Here is a 13,297-nt window from a genome sequence, read left to right on the forward strand (position 1 = left end):
TTATATAATATGTCATATCCAACATATATCATTTATCATCATTGAATGCAAATAATTAAGGCATGTCAATTTTTAATGCCATAAAAAATTATGATATTGCCATAGGTTTTGGCATCCATATATCACAATATACCATGTCTTGTGAATCATTTCATAAGAGTGATGTGTTATGCCCTTAATAGAATAACTAGCATATGATACCATGATATGAATAATATTAAAATTTAGTGCAATTGTCCAAAAAAATAAAATACATCATATCCATAATATTAAAATCAGGTGTAGTTGTGCAAACAAAATGAAATACATCCAATTTACAATTTTATAATCCACCATGATACTAAATACATCTACTTCATGAAATACATCTAAAATAGTTATTCAAAGAAAATAAAATACATCTAATTCGTAATATTAAAATCAGATACAATTTTTCAAACAAAATAAAATACATCCAATTCATAATATTAAAATCCAATATCTTTATCCAAACAAAATAACATACGTCAAATTTATAATAATAAAATATAAAATAAAATAGACTTATAATAGCAAAATCTAAGAAAAAATAGACCCCTCATGATATTAAATACATTTGCTTATGATTCTAAAATCTAGAATGAAACACGTACTTCATGATACTAAATACATGAACTTCAAGAAATAGAACGTGACATAAGTAATTTTGAAAATTCCCATACTGCATGGACTACGTCATCATACTAGAATCTCCAACCAATACGTCTACTTCATGATACTAGATTCCCTTCATACTAAAATCTCCAACCAATACGTCTACTTCATGATAGTAGATTCCCCTTCATAGTAGAATCTCCAACCAATACGTCTACTTCATGATACGAGATTCCCGTTCCGCTGAGTAAGGCTGACACTAAAGGACAGAATGCCATGGCTCATACGTGTGAAGAAAAAAAAACGGCATGGTTCATACGTGTGAAGAAAAAACGGCATGGTTCATCCAAAATGAAAAAATTGTATCTTTTCTGTGAGTGACACACGGAACAATGTGCCGCAAGGACTATAAAATGGGGGCGTCCTCTGCAGGATCGTAATAACGTTTTCCATTCGAACGGATTTCATTTGGCTTTCGTTTATTTTATTGTTAAAGGTGATATTATTTCATTGGAGGCAGCCATGGCGATCAGGTCCTTCGGCTTTGCTTTACCTCTCATGTTACTCCTGCTATCTGTGGGGGACGCACAGGGACAGCTTTCACCTCCTGGTTGGTTCAAAACTGTGGGAAAGCTGCTCCAAGATCTGGAAGAAAACACGCCCTCGAAGGGTTTCGACTACAAGACGTCCAGTGTAGGCATCAGGGGCTCACCCACTGCCTACGGGCATGCAACGTGTCTTCCGGGACTCGATCATGATAGTTGCAGCAAGTGCCTTGCTATCCTAAGTTCCCGCATGTTGCTCGTCGGTGGCGTTGCCATCAGTGCTCACGTTCAACTGGCTGACTGTTCCATCCGTTTAGAGCAGCACCCATTTTAGTATAGACTATACTCCAAGTCATGTTTGTTTAATAATGTGTGTTGTTCGTGAGTACTCCCAAGTCATGTTTGTTATGTTTTACACACAGTAGTCAATGTTTTTACAATATGTGTGGTTCCCAAGTCATGTTTGTCATTATTGACCCACATTAGTCAATGTTTTATAATATGTGTGGTTCATGAGTGCCCCACGGTCATGTTTTACAATGTGGCGTAGTTACGTTGGATACAATTTCGTGTATTCAAATATAAATGTGATTTAATAAAATATATTTTCTTGTTTTTTTTGGTTATGTTTAGGGTATTATTTCATTTTCATAAACAAACAAACTATGGAGCACTCATATCTTTCATTTATATGATGGGATTCTTGTGGTTTTAATGGTATAAATTGCTTTGCCAAAATTGCAATCACTTTGAAGTCTAAGAAAGTTGATTTGGGTGAGTTTTAATCAATCTATAATTCAAATTTCATAAAAAATAGTTGAATATAACTTAGTCTTGAGTATGGTTATTTTTAGTTATCTTTTTTCCTTCCTTGTCTTGTTGCCAATATTTCTATTTCCTGGAGTCGCCATAAAGTTGCAAAATGCTTTCAAAGTATAAACTTTCACATTGAGCTACTCATTTATTTTGTTCAAATGTTACACTCCTTGTATTTATTTATTGTAATGGACTTATGTTTGTACTCTCTACATGTATGTATGTATACACCAACTTCATGCTCGTCATGGAAGGAATTACACATGAACAACAAAATAATAAAATGTTTTAACCGTAATGGTTTTCGATTATTTTATATAAGTATGTATATAGGTGTGGAAGAGGCCTTTCATAATTTTAATTCATTTATGAGTAATTATTATGCGGTCGATGGTACATATTTAACCTTCATAGAATATGCCAAAATATTCTTAGTAGTATTCAGATCAAAGGTTAAGATTTTTTCTCCAAGGTACTTATGCTCTCTTAATCAATTTTTCTAAAATTAATTAACTAAATAAAATGCCATATTAACACATTTCATATAGCTCATATGCTATTAATAAGCCATGGTGTTTGATCATGTTACTCTAATTAAAACTATTTACAAGCTAAGAATTTTGGTGGCAAAGTTCCTGTGGTTAAGAAAACCATTGTGACATACAACACTTGCCTCCAATTTATTTCTCTCTCTCTCTCTTTTATATATATATATATATATATATATATTCGAGTTTTGGTTACATATTAATTTATTTCAGACATACAAACAAATAATTTGTAAGGTCATTTGTCCTCCATATTTCTTTTATCATAGAGAAAGTTAAAAGCCATGTACCCATTAGCTTGCCTAATCAAAATCCACTTCTTTAATATTATTCCATCTTTCATGGTTTATCATGGTGCAATGTCATATGGTTAGGTTATGTGCCCTAAGGTATTGTATAGTTATACATATTTCTCCTTGGAACATATGGTTGGCACATTTCTTTGGATGGACTATTTACATGTTGTTGATACACTATAGCAGGGTCATGCACATTATCCTTTTACTATATATCTAAAGTCCCACTTATAGAACTTATTAAAGAACTCAAGGGTTCACCACTTTTGGGCATGGAAATGTTTAGTAAAATATTATGGTCCACCATTTAATTCGACCCACCTTGGATACAACAAAAATGGTTTTTTCGAGGTCTCCCAACTACGAATACCTTACCTGGCCTCCATCAATTAAAGCTATCAGCACCTTACGGACTTTTGCCATGTGGTATGTGTTGATTTTTTATTAGCTTGGGAGGTACCCCAAGCTCTAGGGTTCAAGGTTTCGAGGGAAAAGTGCAACAAGAATCACTTGTGGGCTTGGAACCCAAGGTTGGAGTTTTTCACCCATAAGGTTTTGGGCCAAAATAATGAATAACTTATGCATGAGAAAAGTTGAGGTGATAGAGGATGGCGTGGCAAATACAACAGTTTGAAAATAATTCAAATCAGAGCTATAGAACTTGAGATATGAATTTTTTAAGTTTTCAATTAATTTTTAGACAGTCAAGTCATGTGGGATTGAGAAGGATTCATTTAATAGAGATGACTCTTCAATAATTTCAGTAGCCCTTCTATTTGATATAAATATAGGGTGATGGGAATCTTATTTTAACATCCAAATGTGAAAAATTAATAGAAAATCAACTTCTAAAGAAGCCATAGCTCAAATAAGGAGACCAAGTATGGAAATAGGACTATTTTGGGATCTGTTGCCTATTTCAGGGTCCAAGTATGAGTAGTAGTTGGTTGTGAACTCTGGGAGGAATTATGGGAGATATTCAGTTGTTTTGTGTGGAAAGAACTCAATATGAGGATTTTGTATGTCTATTTGACTGACTGAAGGAAGGCCGCAACCCTACATCACTTAGGTGATGAGCCTCAAGTCCATTTATAGGACTAGTAGTAGCCTAGAACTCAAGCATATAGTAACAACACCTAAAAGAAGGAGTGCCACAATTGTTAAGTGACGATTTTATGATAATATGAGGTTTGATATGTCTTTCCTCTTGCCCTAACCAATGGAGCTAACCTACAACATAGTTGAACCAGAGTTGATGTAAGTTTTATGATGATTTAATTTTGAATTGTTGCTAGTTGGTTGGTGTCGAAGTGTGGAAAAAGTTGCACCCTATGAAATCCATGAGTTGAAATTGACTTGGGAGATAGAAGACTTCAACAAGGAGAAAATTTCATAGTGAATAATTAGGCATCTTTGGATTGTTGGAGGAAAACATGTTGATAACCCAAAGTAGCCCTAGAGAATAATACAAGAAGCATGTTGGTTGTTGCATGATTGGATGAAGTTTGGAGCCTAATCTGCAACACTTTGATGGGGAAAAGTGATAGCTATATTGGTGGATTGGAAGCTCGGGGATTGGCCAACCTAGAAGAGAAGATTTGATCATCGACTGTGTTGGGTACAATTTTTAATCATATCTTATACACCACTTTCCCTATTTTTGTTCATTTTCTCTCTATAAAACCATGAATTTTATGTCCCAATTACCACTTTCCCTAGTTATAAGAGAAATCCTTTCTCAACATATTATTTTTCCATCTTTCATTAAATATCAAATGAAGGGATGTCTTTTTGATATGGCTAACCAAGATAATTGTGGAGAAGTTTTTTGGTTATTTTTCTTTCAGGTGTTGTCTATGAATAAGGTCTAAGGGTGAGCAACTGATATTGTCACTTGCTATTACACTTCAAGGCTTTGTTGTTACATTCTGAAGTTTCTTGTTACACCTCAAGTTGCTTTTAAATCTCGATTTTTTGTTACACCTCAAGCTATTGTTAGATCTCAAGTTGTTGTTACACCTCGAGTTACTATTACACTGCAGCTCTCAAAGATCGTGGTTGTTGTCTTCAGAGGCAGTTGTCAAGAATCTTGAATTATATACGGATGGTCCAAGGATATCAACAGTTATGACTTTGGAGATGATGTAACCTGAATTGGTCTTTTCCCATACAAAACTTGCCACCACCGCGAAGTAATATGGAGAGAGCAATAAAGCTACCAGTATTCAAGGTAGTAGGAAATGAAGATCCAGCCCAATTTTGGTTCATGATAAAAGTTGTATGGGAAGCGTAGGGAGTCATGGATGACAATATAAAGAAGGCAACATTGGTCAGTGCTCTACAGGATCGTGCGTTGACCTGGTACATTAAGAATTCCAGTGATAATATGAATGCAGGGTGTTGGCTTAGTGGGCCCTGACCCAGGTTTGGAAGTGAGTTCACGAAGCATAGACTGAGGTCTCACCCGAGGTAGAATGGGAGGGTGATGGAACCAGGTTTCTGCACCCTGGGGATATCTGATATGTGGTGATTGGTATGTAGTGCAACCTTCGCACTTACTGCGCTACGTGCGCCTGTGAGCACCTTGCTCCCTGCACCCTCTGATAATGTCTTTGCAAAGTTCTAGCCATAGGGCGACTTGTGTTATTTACTCAAGTCTTCCTTATTTAGTCCCAGTTAGTCGATTACTTAGGTTAAATTCACTTATGTGTTATTTACTCAAGTCTTCCTTATTTAGTCCCAGTTAGTCGATTACTTAGGTTAAATTCACTTATAAGCAATCATACATGTGGTTATCAATTGCACGTAGTAAATAACAAATTAAAGTAATGGATAACATCAACATACAGATTTGAGAATAGATGCATAGAATAAATTTCTATTTATTAGCTTCAAGTCCAAGTACAATCCACTTATAGACCTGACTCTGCCGTATGCACTTAGCTACAGGGGTCTTCACACTAAGTTGCGGCCTCTACTAGGCCTCTGCACACTCAGTTGTAGAGCCTCTTCCTACTACTACGACCCAACACACTTCACCTTTCACTCTATGCTCTAGCCATGCCTTTGCATCTATCTATTACTTGCTTAAAAAATAATTATCTTTACTCTTATAGCCTCACTCTATGTATACAATCCCATGGTCCGCGGACCTTGGGTAGGCCGACGCAACTTTACATTATTTTACAATTCTTTAGGGCAGACAACCGTATCACTCATCCTAGATTTTCGCACTCCACACCCATACTTCATGGAGTCTTTACATTACATTGACCAAAACTTGGGCTCTAAGACCCAAAACCTACTGCGGGGGATCCCATGCCCAACAGGCCCCCAACACAATCATCGTGACTTGGCTCAAATCAATCTGCTGGTCTGGAGATCTTGGCACGAAGCCCCTCCAATTGTGCCTGTGTTGCGTGAAGGTCCACAACGCACTATTTTTCCATCTACTAAATCTGTTCCAGTCCTGATTCTGAATCATCTGCGTCTAACTCATGTCTCTTCTTTGGTACCAGCTTCTGGTGCTTGTGTTTATAGTGCAACGCCGCTATCCAGCTCCTTTGGTCACGAAGACTATGCTTCTATTGGTTAGTGAAATAGTCAAACCACTCATATAGGGCTTTAGTTGGCTGCCATTTACTTTTCCTGGGAAGGGTTCTCTATTAAGTTTGACTACTTGGACCGCACCTCTATTTGTAAGCTCTTTTACCACATATGGTCCCAACCAGTGCATTCTGAATTTTCCAAGAAATTTTTTGAACTTGCTGTCATATAGCAGCACTAAGTCGTTTACCTTGAATGTGCGTAACTTGATATGGCAGTCGTGCTAGGATTTCTCACACTGCTTTTGTACCTGTTGGTGAAATCTGGCCAGAAATCGTTCTTCCTCGAGTTCTTCTAATTACACAAGGCTTTCTTCCAGAGCTTCGTGGTCCAACATGACTGTGAGCACTGCTATTCGCAAACTAGGTACAATATATTCCATCGGCATGACTGCTTCCATACCATAGACCAACCAGAATGGTGTTTGTCCTAACAATTTCTTGCACGTTGTCCTATACGCCCATAACAGAGCAGGTATTTGTAGGTCCCAGTCATTCTGCTATGCGTTACATATTTTGGTCAACACAATGTCCAGTATTTTATTGAAAGCTTCTACTGTTCCATTAGCTTGTTGGTGGTATGGTGTACTTTTCTGGTGATAAACCTGGAACTCTTCCATGAGCACACTAATGGTTTCATTGAAGAAATGTCTTCCATGATCACTCATTAAGATTTTCGGGCAGCCAAATTGTGTCAACTCGTTTTCGAACAAAAACTTCGTAGTTGTAGCAACTGTGCATTCCTTGACCGGTTGTGCTTTCGACCATCATGTTAGGTACTCCGTCGCGATGATGATGTGGTGCGCACCTACCTTTCCTTGAGGTTTGATTGGGCCTACAAAGTCAATTGCCCATTTCTCAAATGGCTACAGTGTCATTTGGGGATTTAACGACATCTCGTCCCTTTGTGATGGTTTTACTGTCCTTTGACATATATCACAGGCCTTACAATGTGCTTTCGAATCTTGGTGCAGGGTCGACCACCATAACCCTACAGGAAGAATCTTTTGTTGTCTTCAGAGGCAGTTGTCAAGAATCATGAATTATATACGGATGGTCCAAGGATATCAACAGTTATGACTTTGGAGATGATGTAACCAGAATTGGTCTTTTATTGGAAAATTGTTTGTAGCACTTTATATTTTTCTCTTAATATCGATCAACATGACAATCGTGAGACTCTCAAGACTCTCATGACTGATATGTTCCCTAATTTTCAAGGCTTGTAAACTTTATAAAAATGTTTGGTTCCATGAAAAGGGAATGGCAACATAGGAACAACATCATAATTTTGATCTTGTAATTTCTAGTTATTTTTAATACACAACACTTCTAGTGATGTTCATACAAATTCTGTGTTGACTTTTAACTATTTTCCATTTCATCCCTACACATTACTAGGGAGCAAGGGCCCTCCTCTTTAGCAGGGATTGCAGCAGTAGTAAATGAACTGTTTGGTTTATCTTTTCTTTAAGTCTAACTTTTTAATGATGTTGTACTAATTGTAGTATTGATGCACTTATGTTTTTAGATTCATTATATGTTGTTACACAAGATTTGTTACAACTACAATATTTAATCAACCGTTACAGTTTTATGAATGATGTGTGGTGTGCCTGTTATTTGAGAAAACTAGAAGTGTGATGAGTGAATTTCATTCCTATAGAATGCCTTTTTAATTTCTGCATGAGTGCTTTAAGTTATGCAATTTTGTTCAACGAAATGTTTCTTTCATTTGTTTACCTGGTTGTTATGTATCACCACAGATAGTGCAGAAACCTTTGAAATAAATAGAACTACCCTGGTTGATAATTAAATTCTTGCGGTTCAGTCAAATTAAATAGTGATTAAACTCGAACAACATTTTGGCACCATTAATGGTGAAGGTAGTTAACGATACAGTCAGCCAGTTTGTTTTATTAGTATAGCGTTCATAGTGCACAGGTGTTGGGCGGTAAGACTAGAGGTAAGAACATGTGCATTGATCTAATATACCTGAGTGGGCTCACGACTATGATCATTAGAACACTTAGGGTGTGATAACTTTTGAATTTCTTTTTTTTCTTTAGAAAGGTCCTCAATCTTACAAATGCCAGGTGGTAAGACGAGGGGAAAGAACCTGTGCATCATTCTAACATACTTGAGTAGGCTCACCACTATAACGACTCAGGCACTTAGAGTGTGAAATAATTACAAATAGGGTCCATGCGTAGAGTGTGTGAAGAGAAGAGGCACAAAACATAATAACTCTAATAAACCTACAGGAAAAACGGGTCATAAAAGGAACAATAACGACACAAATTTAGGGAGGAAAACATTCATTCAAAAATTAATTTCAAAAGAAGAGAGAGAACAATCAAATTCACAGAGGGATACAAGAAAAACAGGACCACATAAAGTTGTTACTCCCATATTAAGGTCAAAATCATCTGGTTCCTCCGTCTTAGGACCTCATTACCCTCAAACTAGATTATATACTCCCAAGACTGTATATTCAATTCAAGAACAACATGAATAAACTAGTGGCCAAGACTTTCGGTCTAAAGGAAAAGGGGAAACTAGCAGGGAGAACTTAGAGCCAGAACTCTAAAAACACTCTTTTACTTATCAATACCCAGATTCACGCATTGATGTGAAACAACCAGCCCCAGAGCAGCCTATACAGTCATCATCTCTGGGAGGGGATGTTATGAAACCAGCTCAAGAAAAAGATAGAAAAGATAGATCAACACCTTAGAATTCAGCCTCTTCGATGGGGCAACCTCCTTTACATTACATAAATGAACAATTCTTGGATGATTCAAATGACAAAACCTCCTTTCTATATATAGGAGTCTAAGGAGTCACAATATAACCCAGCCGACCTAACAACAATAATATAAAGCCACAAAAATAACAATAGAGGGATTCTATGGGGCAGAGTAATAACAATATGGGGATAATAGGGGCACAACAATATTAATAATGGGTACAACTACAATAGTAATTGGGTAATCACTAGTATTATAGGGACCCAACATGCCCCTCTCATTCAAAAAGGTGTTGTCCTCAATGCTTGAGAAGTTTTGGATGCTTCTGTATAAAATTCTCATCCTCTCATGTGGAATATTCAGTGGATAATTTCTTCCACTTGATAAGATACTCCGAAATTGATCGATTTCGTAGCTGTTGTGTTCTTGTTTCTGCGACTGTTTCCGGTTCCAATATAAGTTTTCCTTCCTCGTCAAGTTCTAGCAATATTGTTTGAACTGGGAGCTTTTCACCTATAACCTTCTATAAACATGAAACATGGAAAATTGGGTGCAATTGAGAAGCTGCGGGAAGCTCCAATTTGTATGCCATAGTACCAATATTTTGCAACACCTTGTATGGACCATAATACTTTGGTGATAATTTATTATCCTTCTTAGCTTTACTGAGCGACAATTGCTTATATGGTTGTAACCGTAGGAATAACCAATCACCTACATCAAAACTTCTTTCGCTACGATGTTGATCCGCCTCTTGTTTCATTCTATTCTGTGCCAACACGAGGTTATCCTTTAAGAGTTGGAGGACATGTTGTTGATGTTCAATGTGATGTTCCACTGCTTGAACCTTAGAATTTTCTCTTAAATATGATGTGATGGATGGTGGTTGATACCCATAAAGTTCCATAAATGGGGTCATTTTTTTTGCTGTATGGAAGGAAGTGTTATACCACCATTCAACCAGAGGCAACCATTTGACCCATTGCGTCTATTTATCAGATACAAAGCAATGAAAATATCCTTCCAAACATTTGTTTACTATCTCAGTTTTCCCATCAGATTGAGGATGATAAGATGAGCTATGAGCTAACTGAGTACGAAGACAAGAAAAGAATTCTGTCCAAAAATTTCCAGTGAAAATGGGATCTCTGTCACTTACAATAATCTTTGGGTTTCCATGTAGCTTTTGAATTGTTTCCATAAATGCAGTAGAAATTGTACTGGCTTTAAATGGATGTGATAATGCACAAAAGTGTGCATACTTGGTAAGTCTGTCAACTACCACCATGATGACACTCTTTCCGTCAGACTTAGGTAAACCTGTGATAAAATCCATTGAAACCTCCTCCCAACGTTGTCTTGGAATGGATAAAGGTTGTAATAGACCTGGTGTCTTAATTGTTTCAACTTTATTTTGTTGCAAACCAAACATTCCGCCACAAAATTTTGAATATCTGATTTAAGGCCATTCCAAAAAAATTCCTTCTTAACCCTGTGGTAAGTTTTTAAAAATCCTGAGTGCCCTCCTAAGGGAGAAGTGTTCAATTCAATAAGAATCTTTTGTTTTAGTTGGGAATTCTTACAAAGGTATAAGTGATCTTTGTACCATAACGAATCATTTTTCTAGCTAAATGTATCAGACATACTGGAATCTTGTTGTAAATTTCGAATAAGTGCCCACACTTCTTCGTCATTCTTCCATTCCTCCCTTGCTTCGTTTATCCAATCTGGTTGGATAATAGAAATGGCGCACAACAATGCTTCCACATCCTCATCCTTTCTTGAGAGTGCATCTACCACCACATTTTGCTTCCCTTTTTTGTAGATGATTTCAAAGTCATAACCCAACATCTTTGTGACCCACTTTTGTTGCTCTTCAGAGGATAATTTTTGTTCTAAAAAGTATTTAAGGCTATCATGATCCCTTTTTACCTTGAAGTGTCTTCCCATTAGGTAGGGTCGCCATTTCTTAAGTGCATGGAGTATTGCCAACAATTCCTTCTCATAAATATCTTTGTGTAAAAACTTTCCCTTGATTGGACGACTTTAAAAAGCAATGGGTCTTTCATCTTGCATTAAAACAGCACCAATTCCATTTCCTGAAGCATCACATTCCACAATAAAGGTTTTTGTGAAGTCTGGTGTAGCTAAGACCGGTGTTTGGCACATTGCCTCTTTAAGATGTTTGAATGCCTTTGTTGCTTCTAGAGTCCATGAAAATGCATCTTTCTTCAATAATGTTGTTAGAGGTGCTGCTATTCTCTCATAATTCTTAACAAACTTGCGATAATACCTTGTCAACCCGAGAAATCCTCGTAGATGCTTTATGGGTGTGGGAATTTTCCATTCCTTAATGGCTTTAATTTTTCTAGGGTCTACCTTAACTCCTTCATGAGATACAATATGACCCATATATTCCACCTCTTGTACTCCAAAGAAACATTTGGATCCTTTTGCATATAATTGTTTGTCCTCCAATAGTTGTAGCAACCTATCAACATGTTCAACATGATCCTTCCAAGACTTGTTGTAGATTAGTATATCATCAAAAAATACTAACACAAATTTTCTAAAGAATGGTTTGAAAATTGAATTCATCAAACCTTGAAATGTTGAAGGTGCATTAGTAAGGCCAAAAGGCATGACCAAAAATTCAAAATGACCCTCATGAGTTCTAAATGCTGTTTTCGGAATGTCTTCAATCTTCATTCTGATTTGATGATATCCTGAATGAAGATCCAACTTGGTGAAGTAAATTGATCCATGCAATTCATCTAGTAATTCATCAATGATAGGAATGGGAAACTTATCTTTAATAGTGAGCTTGTTGAGCTCCCTATAATCCGGACACATGTGCCATGATCCATCCTTATTGTGCACCAATATGACTGGAGGAGAGAAGGAACTTTGACTTGGTTGAATTATACCAACCTCTAGCATTTCCGCAACCATACGTTCAATTTCACTCTTTTTGGCATAGGGATATCTGTACGGCTTGATGTTTGGAGGAACACTTTCTGGAATTAGATGAATAGCATGATCGTGATCATGAATAGGTGGGAGACCTTTGGGAGTCTCAAATACCTTGGAATGATTGTCCAAGACTTTTTGGAGATCTGGAGAAATAGATGATTCCACTGTGGACACATCTAGTGAACATAATTGTGCAATTACACCTCTTTGTTCCCTTTTTAGAAGCTTTGTCATACCATTCGAGCTGATTATCTTTCCCGGTTTCCCTACAATACCCCTTAATTCAACTTCCTTTCCTTCCATAGAAAATTTCATGAAAAGTTCTTGAAAATTAAAAGCTATTGTACCCAAGGATTGTAGCCATTGGACTCCTAGTACAACATCAGCACCTCCCATTGGAATGGAAAGCATTGGGCTAGTCAATACATATTCTCCCATGGATAGCTTGATATTATGGCACTTTCCTGAGCAATTTATTGTTCCTCCATTTGGAACCATCACTTGACACTCTAGTGCTGGATATAAGAAGCAATTAAATTCTCTTGCTATCTTACAATGAATAAAATTGTGGGTACTTCCTGAATCAATCAACACTATTACCTTTTTCTTCTTGATATGTCCTTCTATCTTGATGGTTTGAGGAGTGGTAATTCTTGGCAATGCATTACAAGATATGGTCGAATTCATTTCTTCTTTATCTAGGCTTTGTTCCTGGAGTATATCCTCTTCTTTTGACCTTTCTTGCTCCTTTTCGTCTTCCTCTTCACAATCTATGTAGAATAATTTCTTCTCAGCACACTTATGACCTTTAGTGTATTTGTTATCACAACTGTAACGAAGCCCTTTCACTCTTTTTTCTTACAATTGTTTTGGTGTCAACCTTATAGGTTGTGGAAGACTAGTGGCAACAACACTCCTGTCTTTATAGTTGTGAGTCGTATGCTTCCTGGTTGCCATAATTTTTCTTTCCATTTTTCTTGCTAACCTGAATGCCTTTTCTAATGAATCAGGTTCCCAAAGGCGAACATCATGGTGGATATTATCCTTTAAAGACCCTATGAACATATCAATCCTATGCTCCTCTGGAATATCTTTTACCCTTATGTTCAATTTTTGGAACTCCTCAATGTG

At 36.8% G+C, this 13,297-nt stretch overlaps 1 pseudogene; it reads left to right on the forward strand.

Annotated features, from left to right (window-relative positions):
- The first annotated feature begins 1,155 nt into the window (after positions 1–1,155).
- On the forward strand, positions 1,156–1,512 carry LOC149170932 (antifungal protein ginkbilobin-like protein pseudogene; annotated as a pseudogene).
- Positions 1,513–13,297: the final 11,785 nt, after the last annotated feature.

The sequence above is a fragment of the Pinus tabuliformis genome, chromosome 4_2 (assembly GCF_031772625.1).
Source record: "Pinus tabuliformis cultivar Carrire ecotype Pingquan chromosome 4_2, CPIR1, whole genome shotgun sequence".
Classification (NCBI taxonomy): domain Eukaryota; kingdom Viridiplantae; phylum Streptophyta; class Pinopsida; order Pinales; family Pinaceae; genus Pinus; species Pinus tabuliformis.